This window comes from Podarcis raffonei, chromosome 3 (assembly GCF_027172205.1).
Source record: "Podarcis raffonei isolate rPodRaf1 chromosome 3, rPodRaf1.pri, whole genome shotgun sequence".
Taxonomy (NCBI): domain Eukaryota; kingdom Metazoa; phylum Chordata; class Lepidosauria; order Squamata; family Lacertidae; genus Podarcis; species Podarcis raffonei.
In genome coordinates this window covers 96,208,603-96,226,371 of record NC_070604.1, presented here as the reverse complement: position 1 = coordinate 96,226,371, position 17,769 = coordinate 96,208,603, and the positions used below count along the sequence as shown (strand labels likewise).

At 42.5% G+C, this 17,769-nt stretch overlaps 1 long non-coding RNA gene across 1 annotated transcript in view; it reads right to left on the bottom strand.

Moving 5' to 3' along the window:
* The window catches only part of LOC128411648 (uncharacterized), a 32,671-nt gene extending 23,291 nt beyond the window's left edge, over positions 1 to 9,380 (bottom strand). The window contains exon 1 of the long non-coding RNA XR_008329866.1: positions 9,337 to 9,380. This is a non-coding gene — a long non-coding RNA (uncharacterized LOC128411648). The remainder of the gene's footprint in view (positions 1 to 9,336) is intronic.
* Between the last annotated feature and the right edge of the window lie 8,389 nt (positions 9,381 to 17,769).

The window sequence follows — 17,769 nt, the reverse complement described above, 5'->3', positions numbered from 1 at the left end:
CCACTACATCACACTGGCTCTCCAGTGGAACCCTGCCAGAGCGGAGGCAGTCAATAACTTCCCCCACCCTGGCCAATGCTTTGCAATTCTCTCTTTATATATATTGATATCACTGATTCGGGGTTCTCTACTGAATTTCTAGGCACTGATGACACCCTGGAATTTTATTTTGAGAAATGTGACCTGGGGCCTCCATGAGAATTGAATTCCCAAGGGGAAGGATAGTGTCTCATGTTGCAAATACAGTGGTACCTTGGTTGTCGAACTTAATTCGTTCCAGGAGTCCGTCGACTCCTGGAACCTTTAGAAAACAAAGGCAGAGCTTCCGATTTGCTGCAGGAGCTTCCTGTACTCAATTGGAAGCTGCGGAAGCCACGTCAGATGTTCGGCTTCCAAAAAACGTTCGGCTTCACAAACAGGAACACTTACTTCTGGGTGTGCGGTGTTTGGGAGCCGATTTGTTTGGGAGCCAAGCCGTTCGACAACGAAGGTACCACTAGATTCAGAAGTGATCATGATAAAACATTACAACAGGGACATAGGACATTCTTGTGGTGGGGTGTTAACTTTTTTTTTTTAATGAGCTAATTCATATATTAAAAACCCTTGGTGTCAGGTGGGAAAGAAATCTTAATTTAGTACAATCACAAAAAGGTGGCTATGTTTCTTCCAGAAAAATTAATAGCTCTACCTGAATAGTTTAGAGTTTACAAGAATGTATCACACACACAAGTTTTTCTCTCTCTCTGATACAGTAGTACCTCAGGTTACATATGCTTCAGGTTACATACGCTTCAGGTTACAGAATCCGCTAACCCAGAAATAGTGCTTCAGGTTAAGAACTTTGCTTCAGGATAAGAACAGAAATCGTGCTCTGGCGGTGCAGTGGCAGCAGGAGGCCCCATTGGCTAAAGTGGTGCTTCAGGTTAAGAACAGTTTCAGGTTAAGTACGGACCTCCAGAACGAATTAAGTACTTAACCTGAGGTACCACTGTATATCATGCAGAAAAAAGGAATCTGCAAGGTTCCAAAATAGTGCTGGAGAATCAGCTGATCATAGCACTCTCTTTCCTCACCAAAATCTCACTTTTTGATCTAGCAGTAACATTTAACTCACTGATAATTCTATTATTTAAAAACTTGCTCGTGTCCCCCCCCGAATCTATTTTTAGCACCCAGAAAGGGTTAAATATACCATAGGTTATTCTGTATCTCTGTCAAGGTCACAAGGTGCAGGGAGCCCAGTTCATCGTTTGCAGGACTAATAAATCTCTCCAAAGGTCAGCATCTGCACTCATTATCAGCCAATCAGTTTTAATTCCAGTTTTAATACATAAACCGCTTGGAAATACACAGAAAACATTTTGTGGGTACCTGCATCCTATTTTATTCCCTTCTCTTTTTTTAAAAAAGAGACTGTTTGAGTCAGTTTATTAATAGTTTAAATAAAGGAAATCAATAGATGCATTAGAGGTATTTATCTTTAAAAGCATTTCTGTTTCTAAAAAATATTAACTATAACAACAATTAACAGACAAATATGTCTCCAACCAAGCTTTTCATTATATCTGATGCTTCATTTACAGAACTGGGACTTGTGAAGGCTGTTTCCCTGCTACATATGTTGTGCATCTATTTCTTCCAAAAGAAATCTAATTCACAGATGAGTAATCAGCGATGAGTTTCATATTTTACTCACTATTTCAAATTTGGGTTCTAAAACCATAACCAGTGCAGCCTAGTGATAAGAGAGTTGGGTCTGAAATATATCTGTCAAACATGGCTGTGACGATGCCATGAGCAAACCACAGTTCCATGTTACACCCAAACATAGGGAACTGAGGCTTGTTCTAACCGAAGTCACTCATTAAACCAAATTCAGAAATTATTCCAAATAAGAATGTCTAGTAGTAGTATAAAAGGAAGAAGAAAACAGAAGTAGGGCATTCTCTCAGAAGGGAAAGTGATGGAACACTGTAACTGGGAATGTTAGAAGTTTGGGAAACCTCTGAGGAGGTTCTCCTTGCTATGAGAATATAGCAGAAGCTGATATTGAGGAGCACTTCTAGCCTAGTTCACTTTATATTGTAAATGGCCCTGTTATCCTCACAATGAAGGGGAGTACAGAAATTGAATAAATAAGTAATTAATAAGGGGAAAGCACAAAATTGTATCCAGTGCTGCAAAAGCATCAACTGCCATTTACGAAGCAACCCAAAACCAGTAATGGCATCTCAAGTAGCAGAAACCAGCAAGTTAGATATGGACTGCAAATCCATTTACAGCTTTTCATTTTTATAAGTGTGCTTCCACTTGGCAAAAAGGAGCCCTGCATTCTGTTGGGCACAGCTCATGGGTGGTAAAACTCCATATAACATTTCAGTGTAAAAGCATCCACACTCTCTCTTTGGAAAGTCTTCTATCATGTCAGAAGCAACTCAGAGGCACAAGTATGTGAGATGTTTCTGCTTGAAACAAATAGTTCCTTTCCTATTATCTTGCTTCTCTTCTACCACAAGGAGGAGCACTGCTAAGAGGGACTGTAGCTCAGTGGTAGAACACCTGCTTTGATTGTAGAGGGTTCGAGTTTCCATCCTTGACATCTCTAGGCAGAGCCTGAAACTCTGGAGGGATTGCTACCAATGTAGACAAAACTGAACTAGATGGACTTACAGGCTGATGGTACTAGACAGCTTCCTAAGTTGCAATGAATTTTTATTGTAATACTTATGTATTAATTTCCAAATTGCCTTCTCTATGTGGGTCAAGGCAATTTACAAAACAAAACAAAAATCCTGAAAATAGATTTTAAAACAATACAACATCTATGGCAAAGGCCTTTTCATCCATCTGGAAGAGTCTCACCTCTTGGTGTCCTTTCCCTGTATAAATTGTCCATGCAAACTCACCATGGAAACCCTTTATAATGCAGTCCTGATTCGTTGTGTTTTAAACAGAAACTTCCAGGCATCTGTATGTGACACTCCAAGTTGCACCTGGATAACTGCAGCTATGTAATCATAGAAGCCCTTGAAAATAAATCCTACATTATGTATAGAGTTTGCCTTATCGCCTACCGTACCCTTTGAGGGGAGATAATAAATCTAATTGATTCTCTCGTGCGTTATCTTAATGCCAAAGAGTCCAACACAAAATTGTACAGCAATATTGAAATGACCACCACACAAAGTCAACATGATGCCAAGGAAAAGAATAGAACAATATTCTTAATTCTGAAAAACTGTATTGATAATCAATTGAAATGCAGCCACCATTGAAGAGCTGTCCAATTTTCAACTGCAGTATAAGTTGGGAAACAATTTGAAAATAATGGCTCATACAAAGAGGGTGGGTTGCTGGGTAGGTTTTTTTTTAGACAGTCAATATGGACTTCATCTGAAGGACAAATAAGATTTTGGCAGCCTTTGTGCTTTAGACATTATCTGCAGTACACGCCAAAGTGGCCCAACTCCTCTCAGCGTGTGAAATCCTTGTGCTTGACTTTAGTGAACCTGCATTTAATGGGATACTCATCCTCCACAGCTATTTCCAAACAGTGATCATTAACACAACCACCAATGCCACTATTATTAGTATACAATCACTGTAAGTGTGGGTGTGTCGACTCACTCCACATATGTGGCTTGCTGAACTGATTCTCATTTGAAATGTTTAATTACTTTGTAATACTTCCTCTTATCACGTTGGGCTGCATGGTTTCTGGGAATAAAACAGTTGCAAGTTGTAGCTCACCTCTGCAAAAGAAAGTTAGTAATTTTCTTGCCCATTGGACAACACAGTTTTCAGTGAAATTCATTATTTCTGCTCCTTTGATTGAAGGACACGAGCCTCTTTATCCAGGTTTGATTGCCCATCTGCTTTAGGAGGCAAGGCCTTGCCTCTGAAAAGTCTTTAAAGAACTGGTATCATACACACATTTCGGTGGAATTATTATGGATTTGTGAGTAGGTATGAATGGCAGCATGCAATAAATGGTTGTTGGGAACAAGATGGGAGAGTCGGAAGCCATTATGAGCAGTAGGGAAAGGTCCAGGAATAAACAAAATGGAACGTGAGGAGGGTACGAAACAGAGCGAAGAAAGTGCCTCAGGCAACATATGCTAGAGTAGAGGGAGGGTCATTCCTCTGGAGCACCCCCGTGACGTTCTAATCTCTTGGAGGACAAAATTGCAAGTGCCATAGCTGGTTGCCATCAGGAAACTGACCCTTCACTGGTGTTGAAGTAAGAAGCAACTGAGAGTCTGATCAGCAAGGAAGCAGTACCATGGACAGCTCCAAAAGAAGCAAAGAGAAATCCACAGGCAAAGTTCAGATTGGGTCATACCTACAACCAGCAGAAGTTCGGAGTAAACTGAGAGTTTACATAGCCCCTGTTATCTTTTTGGTGTCCTTGCCTCAGAGGGAACTGCTAGTGCTTACAGGGAAGAGATGGCGAGCATGTGGATCCCCAGAAGTTGTTGGACTACAACTCCCATCATTCCTGGCTATTGACCATGCTGGCTGGGGTTGGTGGGAATTTTATACATACATACATACATACATACATACATTTGTAGTCCACCTTTCCATTATTGAAACCAGGCTCAATGGATGCTCTGCCTTTGGAACTCTAGCTGAGATTCCTGATGGGTGCTTCTGTCTGAGATCTTGGGAAAAGAACACGTTCCATCGAGGGATCTGAGGAGCCAACTGTTATTCACCTGCCCTTGCTCTCTTCGTTGTTCTCTTCAGCTGTCTGTCGATGGTTCAAAATGCTCCTCTGAGAAAAGTATTCAGCCATTTAAGGTGCTCTATCTTTTCCAGGCAGAGCTAACTACACATGGTTAGGAGATTGCTTATGACATAATTAGTCGGCAATCTGGCACCAGGTGGTGATCGGTGAATCTTGCAACACATGGAAAGGTTAACAAAATGAGGTTCGTACCTCCGAAACAACCATGGGAAACCTTTTAAAACTTATTATTAAAAAGGAAGACCCTCCTGTAATGTTAATCGATTCAATGTAATCGGTTTAATTTGTAACACCATCTAGGGGGAAAGCATTAACAATTTAATTGCTGCTTGGTTTTGAAAGAACACAATCCCTATCGTTCCCCCTTCCTTTCAAAAGCGCTGCCGTTCAACACAAGCAGCGCCTCTTCTGTTGTATAAGCGTAGGGAAAAGCTATAGGCTCGCAACCCAGGAATGTTTTCTTGCCGGGGAGAGCTGGTACTTAAAATTCTTTGCACAGATAATTGCATCATGTCTAAAAGAGTAAAGTGTTGCAACCTTCCTCTGATATTTTTAGCTCAACTTATTTCATCTTTGCGCAAGCCAAAAAAATTTGATACCAGTAGCAAATCAATATTATAACAGAGAAAGAGAGGGCGGAAGCTCTCGGAAAGCAGCCAGATTCCCAAGCTGAGTTGCTAAGCAGATAGGAACAACTTCATCACCGTCCCTTCGAAGTAGCCTGAAATGACCATCTTTTGTGGCTTGTTTATGACACTTGGAGCAGTGGGGTGTGTGTGTGTGCAGATTTCTCCAATGCACTGCGCACTTGCTGCCATCTCATGTTCCCTTTTTGCAGTTTGCTCTTCCTTTTCCCCTCCGTTTGGGCAGCGGGGAGGAGACAGTTTGAAGAACATGTTAGTCCGCAGCTGCCTATCTGTCGAGGACAGTGGGCTTGATTAAAGGGGAGCTCCCTCCTGAATTTCACACATCACATCAATCATATTGATCAGCCCCCAGAAAGGCAACATATTGTCTGGGAATAAGCCAAGAAGGGATATCAATTTCACAATAGCACTTATGTCTTTCAGCCAAGAACTGGTTTATTTTTGGCCACTGAAAGCCGAGACTTGCTGTGGAGTTGTCTCCCACCGCACCCCTGCCGCTCCTTTCAGGTTTATATTTTGCCTTTATGTTGACAGTGGCAATTTTGCTGTCACAAAAAATCTTAAAATCAAGGCTTGAACAGCTTTTAATATTATTATTTTTTTAAAAAAAACCTCCTAGATCACTCAAGGATGCTATGTGCAGCCTTGCTACATTTGATACTTTCATTCCCGGGAACACAGATTCAACCTTCTTGTAAACATATTGTTCGAAAACAGCAACTCTGTCACACACAAAAGACAACATCTCTCAGCCACACATTTATGTAAAACAGATTTCCACACAAGAGGATGCATGTACAGCTCACTCTGGAGCCATGCTCCCTCCTATCACACATATTTTTTTAAAATAAGAAATACATTTGCCAAAATGATTTAATAACTTAGACACATCATATACTTAAAGACATAAAATGCACAATTAGAAGTTCCACGAATCACCTAATAAATCACGTGTGGGAAATCTTTGACCTTCCAGATGTTGATAAACTACAACTTCCATTATCCTTGGTAATTGGCTGTGCTTGCTGTGGCTGATGGGAGTTGTAGTTCAGCAACATCTGGGGGGGGGGCAAAGGTTCCCCACACATGTAATAAATAGAGCACCAATCCATGGTGAAAACATGACAAAACACAGAACATACCTCTGGTAGGGAGCAGGCCAGCTAGGACTAAGCTGGTTTCACACATGTGTTTTGTTCATCCACAGTCAAACTGTAGAATTTGATGCTAACTGGGAAGCCAGCACAGACTGTAGTTTGAATGATACATTTTGAAGTATATAAAATAGATGTAGGTAAAAATCAGGGCTGGGGAACCTGTGGCCCACCAGATGTTTTGAATGACAGCTCCCAGCATCCCTTACCATTGGTCGTGCTGGCTGGGCTGATGGGAATTGGTCCCCAACATCTGGAGGGCTACAGGTCCCCCACCTCTGGTATAAATGAGTAGACAAATTTTTAATGCCTAATTACCAGAGCCCCCTCTAACCTGCAAGGGTTAAGTTAGCATGTAAAGGGTGTTAGTGAGCTTGCTCTGCCCCTTCATCACCATTCTTGCGACATGAGTTGGAGGGTGACCTTGTGGACTGACTGAAGAGTCTTCAGGTCTTGTGGAAGCTCCCCATACTCCCTCCCCATACGCCCCATAGTTGGGGAGGCTTTAAAATGTATAGTGATCCTCTGCAAACAAAGGAGATTCATTGCTTGAGGAGATCACGCTCTATGTTTGAGGCTAATGAGAATGATGAAGAGGGGTGGGACCCTCTTCAGATATTACCTATAAGCCACCATTGCCCCTCCTTCCCAAATGGTGGCTTAACCCTTCTAGAGGAGGGAGGAATGGGACTGGCATGTGGTACTTGCCTGGATTCAATCTCCTGTTTGCTTGGTGCTGAATACAGAAAATTATTCCTTGTGCTACACCCTCCTGCACTTGTGGAAATAGCCCTGATGGATGACCCATGTGTAGGCAATAGGTTTTTTTATGCACAGCTAGACCTCTGTGTATTAGGGATTCTGCTTTCAAATCAAACAGATTATATCCAGTTGTGCCCCTCCACTTACAGAAAGTTCTGACATCCAGTGGATGCTTCTGTGAGCAGTGCATCGGGGAGACAGCTCCCCATGGCCCCCAAGACCTGGTCCAGACAGTTGGTGTGACTTTTGGTAGTGGTGTTGGAGGAATATGGAAAGCTGCTGAGTCAGACCACTGATCCGTCTCGCTCAGTGTTGTTTACGTCGACTGGCTGCCGCTCTCCAGGATTTCTAATGGTGAACATTCTCAGTGCTCACTGGAGACGCAAGGTGTGGCATTCGTACAGAGCCCCCAGTCGTCTCACGGACTATTGACCCATACACCACTAATCTACTACCACCAACCAGGTAAAATCACTTCAATCTCAGTCAGATTCTCAAGTTAATAAAGAAGAGGGTATTTTACTTCAGACACAAACAAACAAATGTTGTTACTCTTTACTTTCTTAGTCTTATTTTCCTCTCTCTATCTCTTCTACCTCCCCTCACTCAAGAACCCACTGCCCTAACTGTCTCTCTATTTCCAACTGCCTGCCAACTGCTTCTCCAATTGCCTTTCTCAACCAGCCAACCCACTACAACCAACCAACTACCCACCAACAACTCAAACAAACCTCAGGCTAAGCCCTTTTATACACATCTAGGCTCCGCCCTCCAGCTTTCCTATTGCTCTACATTTTTAACCCTTTCTTTTCCCCTGTACAGACAGGCTCTAAACGAATGGGCAAACGCCACACAAGGGATTGAACCTTCAGCATGCAAAGTGGATCCAGTCTACCTCTTGAGCTACCGCCCTTCCCCTACAAGACAGCGCACAGGGCTGCAGACAAAAGGGGGACTTTGCAAAAACCGCTTGCCTCTTCTGTTTGCAAAAGCTTCCATTGTGAGGGGCACGCGGCACAGCACAACTCAGTGCAGAATTTGGAGCCCTCCTATAAACATGCTGCAGAGAACTCTTGCAACTGAACTTCAGAGTTCAGGGAAGTCCACCAACCCTCAAGAGGGGGTTACAGGAGGGGGTCACAGGAGGTATGAAGATTGACAAAAATAGGATGCTCTGCCTTGCATGATCAGAAGCGCTTTCTCCTAGCTCAGAAGTTTGATGACCCACGTGTGTTTAAAATGCTTCCCAATCACTGGCTTTTTTTTTTTAACTTCAGTAGCAAACAACAACTTTTCCAACCATTTATGTATTTTTGAAGCAAGATAGGAGATCATGCTACTTTCCTGCAAATTAAGTAGTTAATATTCATGTGCAATCCCTTCTAACAGTCTTATCTTAAAAAGTTACTATGCAGCTTGATTAATACAAGCCTTGATTTGCAATCCTATACACACCTACCTGGGAGTAACACCCATTGAACTCAGTTGGGTTTACTTCTGAGTAGACATGCACATGATTGCAGTGTTGCTGTCCTATATGTTTGATCAATACTGCAATCCTATACATGTCTACTCAGAGATACGTCTGACTGAGTTCAGTGAGGCTTGCTCCCCAGTAACTAAAGTGATTAAATATGTTATTATACATTAGTTACAAAACAATTTTTAATGCTGTTATAAAACTTTATTATAATTTTCCCCTATATCAACACCCCTTTCTCATATTTCTGCTTACTCAAGATCCCTGTGTTTACTGATTTTTGAGAAGTTTACATTTAATTTACTGGGATGATTAAATTTCATGACCATTTATTGAAAATCCCTTTTTTTTAAAAAAGTACCATTATTATTAGCATTAACAAACAGATTTATTGTTACCAACTGAACATGCAGTAAAGGGTAATTGAATGTTATTTTATTTTCTAAGCAAGCAGAAATAGCTATGTTTATCATTTAAAACAAAACATGAGAGAAATGTTGTGTTTAAAATTCCTTAATTAAAATGTTTCTTCCAACTTACAAATTTCGGTTTGATTGGCAGCATGTTTCAGAAAGCTCCATCTTTAAGAAAGGTTAGCAATAGGTTGTGTTAGATGACTGAGCTTGCAAGGGTATCCTATGCAGAATTCTGCTGATCGATAAAACTCAAAAGATACAGCAACAGAAATACTATTTGCATAAGTAAAGTACACACACATTGGGATGCAGTCGACAAGAATGCGTTTAAACACAGGGCTTTAAAAAACAGAGAGAAATAAAAATGTGCCGAAATAGATTTTTCAGGCTTCGATAATTTATCATCATTTCCACGGAGTTTCTTTACTGTTTTCATCTCAACCTTTCTAGTTATCTCTCGACCATTTCCATATGTAGCCCATATTATCATACGCCGAACTAAGTCAGCAGTTCTGACATCTTCATTTCGGTGTCCTTTCCTGTACCTTTAGCAATGTTAATGTTACAAATTACAGGAAGGCATATTAATAGCAGTACCAAAGAAGCAGAAAGAAATGAGCATGGGCTGGTTATTTTTTTATTTTAATTTTTTTTAAAATAAAAGGAACGGAAAGGAAAGGAAAGGGGGTGGGGGTAACCCTAAGTACTGACTTGGGATTTCCCGGGCCCATTGTCAAGTCAGCCGAACCCTCCGCCACTTCCATTGTGATGATAATGGATTCCGTGTTGTTGGCTCAAAGGTCACGAGGTCACCGTAAGCTCCTTAATGGACTGTGAAATAACTTTAACTGCATTAACCTCTCTGGATCACGTGGGGTCGCACCAACACCCCCTCCTGAAATCCTCATTCGCTTATAGAGACAATACCATTAGATTATTATTTTTTCTTCTCCTTTTTGGAATAGCAATAGCTGCTCAATGTAATTATGCACCTAAGCATTTCCATTAAGTGAATAAGACTTTAAAAAAGATTAACTGGGGTTTCTCCTGCATCCCAGGATAAAGGTAAACTTAAGGCAGTGGTTTTCAAACCCTTTAAAAAAAGAAAAACACCACCTCTGCTGGAGAGACAACACTGCTTTTAAAGCAGGAAGTCATTAACAGAAATGTAACACTCCCCCCCCCTTTTCGTACAATCATCTGAAGAAGAGTTTAGCTGGTCGGGTGCCCACATGGTGGGCATGGATTACTAATAGCTCTACAGAATGGCTGCACACAAACTGGGTGATTATTGGCAACATGGGAAAAAATCACTTATGCAGAAAACATCAGATGAAATGTGACAGCTTGTTACCCTTATAGTACTCTGTTGTCGGAAATCCCTGCCATTTGGACTCTCTGAAAAGACATTGTCTCCAAAATACATTTATGGAGATCGCCTCGGAATTCCAATCCTGACACCGGTTTGCCAACTACAACTTTTTAATTTATTTTAAACTTCACCAGTTTAATTAGCCACCGTTCGAAATACAAATGTTTTCCTTTGGTGACTCGCAACATTTAAAATGATTAAAGGCCATATAAAGTATAAAGCAACGTCGCCGCTATCATAAAAACAGCAGCAAAAACGTTGCAGATCATTCTGTATCATTAATTCCCTTAAATATATCACAGAAAGCTGTACCCGCATAATAGAGGGTGCTAACTAAAAGCCTGGTTGGCATCTATCTGTCTCCGGAGACAATGGAGGAATGTGCCTTTGGGGTTGAGGTCAAGCTGTCGGGAGGTTGCAGAGCCTGCTGTGGCTGTAGAGACCAATGCGGGAGAGACAAGTTTTGTTGCAGCTGGGGCAGATGAAGGCATCCAGTTGTGCTGTTGCAGATGCTCCATGGCGTTTCTTCTCTCTGCGCTCCTCCCAGCGGTCATTCCTCCTCATGCACAACCTGACTGCCTGTCTCCAAGCAGTGCGGTCCTCTGCAAGGGATTCCCACATGGCAGGATTGATGCTTCCAGCCTTCATGTCACAACTGCAGAAACCTTTGTATTATAGAGTTGGTCTGCCACTGGGCCTGGCACCTGAAGCCAGCTCCCCGTAGAGCACGTCCTTGGAGATACTGCCATCTTCCATTCTGTGGTCACGGCCAAGCCTGAAGAACAATGTGTTTACAGCCTGCCACAACAAGGCAAAGAAGACTAATATGCATGGGTTTTATCATTGGTTTTACAGTTGTAAACCACTTAGAAGCCATTCTGGCATATGAGTGGCATACAAATTAATAAAGAAAAAGTAAATGTCTGCAGTAGCAACTGGCCAGGGCTGCATTGGTGAGGCTGCCTGACTCTCCTGTGTTTCTAAAGTCACATGTCACTGCCCCTTACCGAGAGGGAGAGGTGCAACATTGGAGCTAATTTGATGCTCCTGGTGCTGCAGCCGCACCATGCCAGCCTTCTCACTGCCTTGCTCCTTCAGCTGTCCTACTTAGTAACTGGCAGGGATGTGTGGCATTGGAAAGACAGTAGAGCAACACAGCCCTGCCCATGCAACCCTGTTGGCGGCTACTGGCGAACTGTGTATCTTGGGAGATGAAGTTCCATAGATGCGGGGCCACGGCAGAAAAGGACCTGTTCTTTTGGATCTACCAGCTGGACCTTCTGGCAGGTGTATGAGCAGGATCTCTGTAACCTTTCACCTCCTCCATTGCTTAGGGTGTGAGATGCCGGGGCCAGTGCAAACAGACAGCTCAGGCCCAGCCCACAACAATAAGTTCCCATTTGCTTGCTCAGTCCAAAGAAACATCCCACTTGTCACGCCACCCCATTCCTTGATAATGGGAGCCCAGTATGTTTGTGTCTCACTTGCTGGATCAGCATCTTCGCTTGCGTAGGTACCTGGTGTGCCTTCAAGTCTTGTTCCTGCTTATGCCCTGGACTGATTTTAGCATTTAAGCTTTTGGCAGAAAACATACTCCAAGTCCACCATCCAGCGAAAACCAGGACACCTCTGGGGCCCCCGATGTTGAAGAGGGCCTTGTGTGCATGACCCAATGGCTTCTTTTTGTGTTCATCGTGCACACCTAAATGAGTCTTCTCTCTCGCTCTCGCTCTCCACTCCCATAAAAGTTAGCGCAGGCATCATTTCCATAGCATTACATCTTTGCTGAAATTAATAGAATGGACAGCTGATGTCTGTAACATCCTTTATTTCTGAAACTCTGATGTATCCGTTCTAGGGCACCAGCACTTATAACTGTCCATTAGGAGCTACATCGAGATGGTCACAATCACTCAGAAGCCCCTTTCCACTTCCTAAAAGCCCCAATTTAGAAAATGCACATTGGAAGTCAATGGGGATTTAAGACACGCTTAAAGTTAAACATGTGCATTAGTGCTTTGCCGGAGAGTAATGGATTTCAACATATGCTTAATGTTTAAGTGGCCCTCTTAAGTATCTTCCCAGAGCTGGCAAGCAAGAGCAAAACTCTGAAGCTCATCTTTCCAAATTGGAAATAAAAATGTTGGCATATAGATGCAATATGGAATGTATAAATACAAGGATATGCAATCGATTAAAAAAAGCAACCCTCCACTGTTTAAAAAAATATTTTGGATACATTACTAAGTATGTATAATTTGTTTCTAGGCCATTCACCTAATATGGTGAATCACTCAATTATTCCGTTATGTCCTTGAGAATACTCACAAGCTGCAAAATATTGGAGCTAAATATCCAGTATAATCTAGTAAACCCTGAGGCTCCCTTAGGCAAGATATCACACAAAAATCCCACCTCCCATATGCTATGCAATGGATCTTGGGATTCCTTTGCCTGCTGATAGTCCCACAGCTAAAATAACTCTCTCTCCTCCCTGTGGTTTAGTGCATTGACCCCAAGTCCTGATGGGCTGCTACTATCGCTGAACCACAGCGACTGAAGTCTAGCCCTGAGCTTGCAAAAGTCACCCACACCCCAGAGGAGTGCTCTTCATCCTTGGGTCCTCAGATATTGCTGGCCCACAGATCATTCCCAGGCAGCTTAGCTGATGGTCAGGCAAGATGGGAGTGGTAGTCCAACAACATATGGGGACCCGGGGCTGAAGAAAACCACCCTGCAGCTTTGCCGATGCATACCCTCCAACTGCCCCATTTTGAGGGACACTCTCAGATTCATAGACCTATTCCCAGATTCTGTTTGGATCCAGGAATTTCCTGCTTTCCCCTTCCAGCACTGCCGCTGCCAAGCTTGGAGTGGAGCATGAGCTGGCCGGCTGAACCTCCCCATGGTTGCCACTGCAGGCCTCCCTTCGGCAGCTTGTAACAGCGGCTGGAGAGCTGTGAAGATGCTCTCCCTGCAGGGGTTGTCCTCACCTCCCTTGCGTGCCCAGTGGAGGAGAAGAGTGGTGGTGGCTCTCCACTGCTTCCACCCCCATCTCAGGCATGACCCGGGAGTGGAGTTGTGGCCTGGTGGTATTGAAGAGCAAAGGAGAGGTGCAACACTGCTGCCACCGCTCCTTTTCCCTATTGCTTCTACCTCTGGTGTTCTGAGGCACATATTCATGACCCAGATCCAAAGGTAAAAATGTTGGAGGGTATGTTGATAAACCCTAGTTTCATTGCCACACGGTTGCTTGCTTCCCCGTAGAGGCTGGCAGCAAGGCTTCAGTTCCCTCTCCTTATTACACTTCTCAGGCGCCCCATTAGCAAAATCGCACTCACTAAACACAGCATAGAGAAAAGAGCAAGTTGCTTCCATTTACCGAAATAAGAAGTGGGCTGTTTTGGCTGCAAACAAACAATGAGGACAAAAGTTTAATGAATAAGTTGTCTGGAAGTTGCTACCTTGGCCTTTCCCCAACCTGGTGCCCCCCCCTGAAGTTTTGGAGTCTGTTGTGATTGATGACCTGGGAGAAGATTGTGAGCATAAGTGGGCAGAAAGAGAGTTTGGATCATTACATTTTATAAGTTCAGCAAGTATAGGTGTTCGAATGTGTCTACCTATTTATTCATCTGTCCATCTGTCAGATATTCCAATAAGTGGCTCTTGTCCAGGTTTGTTAATTGTCTTACTTTAAATGTTGTGAGGATCCTATGCCCTTTTAAAATGTGGTTTTGGGGTTTGTTGGGTTGTTGTATTTATTTTGATTATGTGGCTTTATATTTTTATTTTATTCTGCAAATCGCCCTGAGACCTATGGGTATATAAATTCAAATAATAATGATGATGATAATGATAATGATAGTAATAATAATAATAATAATAATAATAATAATAATAATAAATAATAATAATAAATATATATGCATTCTAGCACATAGACTGTAAGTTTCAAAGGAAAGCATGTACGTTGCAAATGTGGGTGTGAAATACATAAGGAGCACAGAGAGGCTGTAGCTAAAACAGAGGTACAAAACCTTGATGGCAAAGATGTCAAAGCAGGAGGGGGAGAGGGGTCCCAAGGGTGCTGCATTTCATCTTGTTCATCATTATGTCAGCCCCTGAGACCACGTAACTATATAGATAGATAGATAGATTGATGGTTCCTTGACCTTTGCTTTTTTCCACGGTTTTATCACTCTATGGCCACATCCCCAAATTTCTTAGTCTCTTTGCATCAAGCCTTGTGTCAAGCACCATCATTACTTTTAGTTCCACAGATGTTTTACATGTCCCAAATCATTTTTTCCAGGTGTTGTTTGCTGTGGATTGCCATCATAAATGAACCAATAAGTTTTTATTTATTTATATTATAGTATAAATAAATCTGGTCTCGGGTTTGCCTAGGCTTCTGCTTGCTATAGCCTTAACAAATTTAGGAGGTTGCATTTAGACTCCCCCATAAGCAAATACTGTCATAATTATAATGTGGTTTGTATTAATTCCAAAACATCCAGAAGTAGCCCAACAACGAATTCTTTCCAGCTATTCGTAGCCACAGTTTTTGCTATCACTCCTTCTTTGTGCACTTGTTGCTTGATTCAGCTGTAACTCTGCACATGCCCCAAGACTTTGTGTACATTGTGGTTTTGTTCTGAGCATGGGTGTAGCCAAGGGTGTGTCTGTGTGCCCTATTTATGTCCTATTCAAGGGTATTCCACAGAAAAGCTGAACAACTTTGCTTTTTGGCTCTGAGCAATCAGTATGATGCTCTTGCAAGCCATCAAAGGAAGTAATCCAAACTACGATATTCCCAATGGAGGAAGCGCAAGCAAAGCATCATTCCCATTAGGCAACCATTTGAGGTCCACATGCCAAATGTGGCTGGGACCAGATGCAAACACAGGCAGGGCAATGCACGTGAATTTTATGTTTGTACAATAGGTTAGCTTTTACACACACACACACACACACACACACACACACACACACACACACACCCTCTATCCTACATCCAGAAGGGCTGTGCATGAACTCCCAATTTTACCTGTGGCTCCAATCGGTGGCCCTCTGTGGGGTTTCTACAGAATATCTTCTGCTTTGTGGCTGCTGTACAGAGGAATTATCTCACAGTGACCAAATTCCTTGCAGTAATCATATATAATGCAAGGAAATGCCCTCAGTTAGTACTACTTAATTCTGGGAGCACCCTACAGCAAGCTGCTTAGCCTTCACATTTCCTAGGTGCTGACTCCTTTCCCAATGCAGAATGCTCCAAATAGCCAAGAAACTCCTTGCCACTGTCTGGTGGTTTGTGATTAACTAGAACACGTCTTCCTTTGTCAAGCGGTTGGAACTGCTAGCAACAGGGCTGGCCCAAGACATTTTGGCACCTGAGGCAGACCCCAAAATGGCTCCCCAGGGAAGAAGGGACAAGAGAATATCTACAGTAAGAACAAGGGAGGAAGAAAGATTGGTATCGTGATCTGCTGCCACCTGAGGCAGTTGCCTCATGATGCCTTATGGGTGGGCCGGCCCTGGCAAGCAAAACCGATAAGTGATGGAAGAAAATAGTGGCCTTGGAAATTGTAACTTAAATACTGATGATCAAATTGTAGACATTTCCATTGTTTCTGTTGTGATTTACGGTTTATTAATTCTCTTACCTTAATACCTCACCTTTCTGGAACTCATAGGTATGGCTCCCAGGCACTCACCCATCCAGGCACTGAACAGACCCCCGACTTGCTTAGCTTCAGCAAAGTGTTGGCCTCATGGGCCTTCAGAAATGAAATGCTGCTTGGAGCTACATGAGGCAAGGGGAAAAAAATTACGTTTGTACTTTTTGACACTGTGTCCATATTTGAGTTCCCCACCGACTCATTCAGTTCCAGAACACTGGTTAGATTTGTTTCAGGCCCTGATTGTCTCTAGTGAGTAACTTTTGACAGCACACTTGTCAGTTTCGAGGTTTATATTTGAAACTCTTTCTCTCTCCCTTTCTCCCCGCTACTCCTTACATACCTGATTGGGGTTTTCTCTCATGGCTAAAAATCAACCTGTTTTCGTTTAATCTATCTGACATTTCAGCCAATATTGCGGCCTCTCGTTTCTATGATTTTCAACATTTGTCACAGCTTGGGATGACTTGCTAACCAAGCAATGCTGTTTGCTTGCTACATCTTTCTTTTATTTCTTTGGCAGCTGAGGAATGTCAACTGGGTTTTTTTTTTTTGGCTTGCAGCCTGACACCGAGAGATACTAATCACCTGTAAGTCTCGCTGAACATTGGAAGAACATCTGAGGCCCAGGGCCTGAAGGAGTGAAATGTATTTCTGATTACGGGTCCTGCAAAAGCAACTGTTAAGAAGGCAGCTTCTTCTTTTTTAAAGGCATGTTGCTCTGGTCAATGAATTAAACACGGTTTGATTTACAAAATGTATTGGTTTTTGTCAACATCCAATTTGAAAATATAAGGAATCAACTGCAGAAGAAGAGAATAAGGTTCTGTGGAACAAAGTTTGATGGGGCACACAGGTAGTTTGCTTTGAGACATTTGAACTACATACTGCTCCATTTTGGGGGGGAGGTACTTTAACAGAGAGGAAATAACTTTTGAAGATGGTGCTGTATGTTTCAAGAAACACAGAGCTGCTATTAAACATAAGCATCTACCTATAAATTTATTTATATGAGTCTAAAGAGCAGCTGTGAATTAAAATTAAAAATTAAAAAAGCAAGTCCACACATTAAAACAGCAGCAGCATTTATTAAACCAGCATTCTTCAAGCTGGGCCCTTCCACGTGTTTTAGACTGCATTTCCCATCATCCCTGACAATTGACCATGCTGCCTGAGGCTGACAGGAGTTGAAGTCCAGCAACACCTGAGAAGCACCAGTTTGGAGAAAGGCTGTATTAAACCAATGGCGGTAACATAAAAGCGTGTATCAGCAGTATGTAAATGATCTGGTCATTTCCCCACAAGGCCCTTTTCTCAGGCCATCATCTGAGTTGGCAAGGAGACCCTCAGAAGAGTCTCTAATTCCTTTCCTTCCTCAATAAGGTGTCAAACATTTCTCATGTCTGGATGTCACAAACTGTGTTCAGGTGCAAACTGCACATTTAAATAACTATCACACTCCTTGAAAGAGTCACAGCTTTCCCCAAAGAATTGTAGTTTGCAG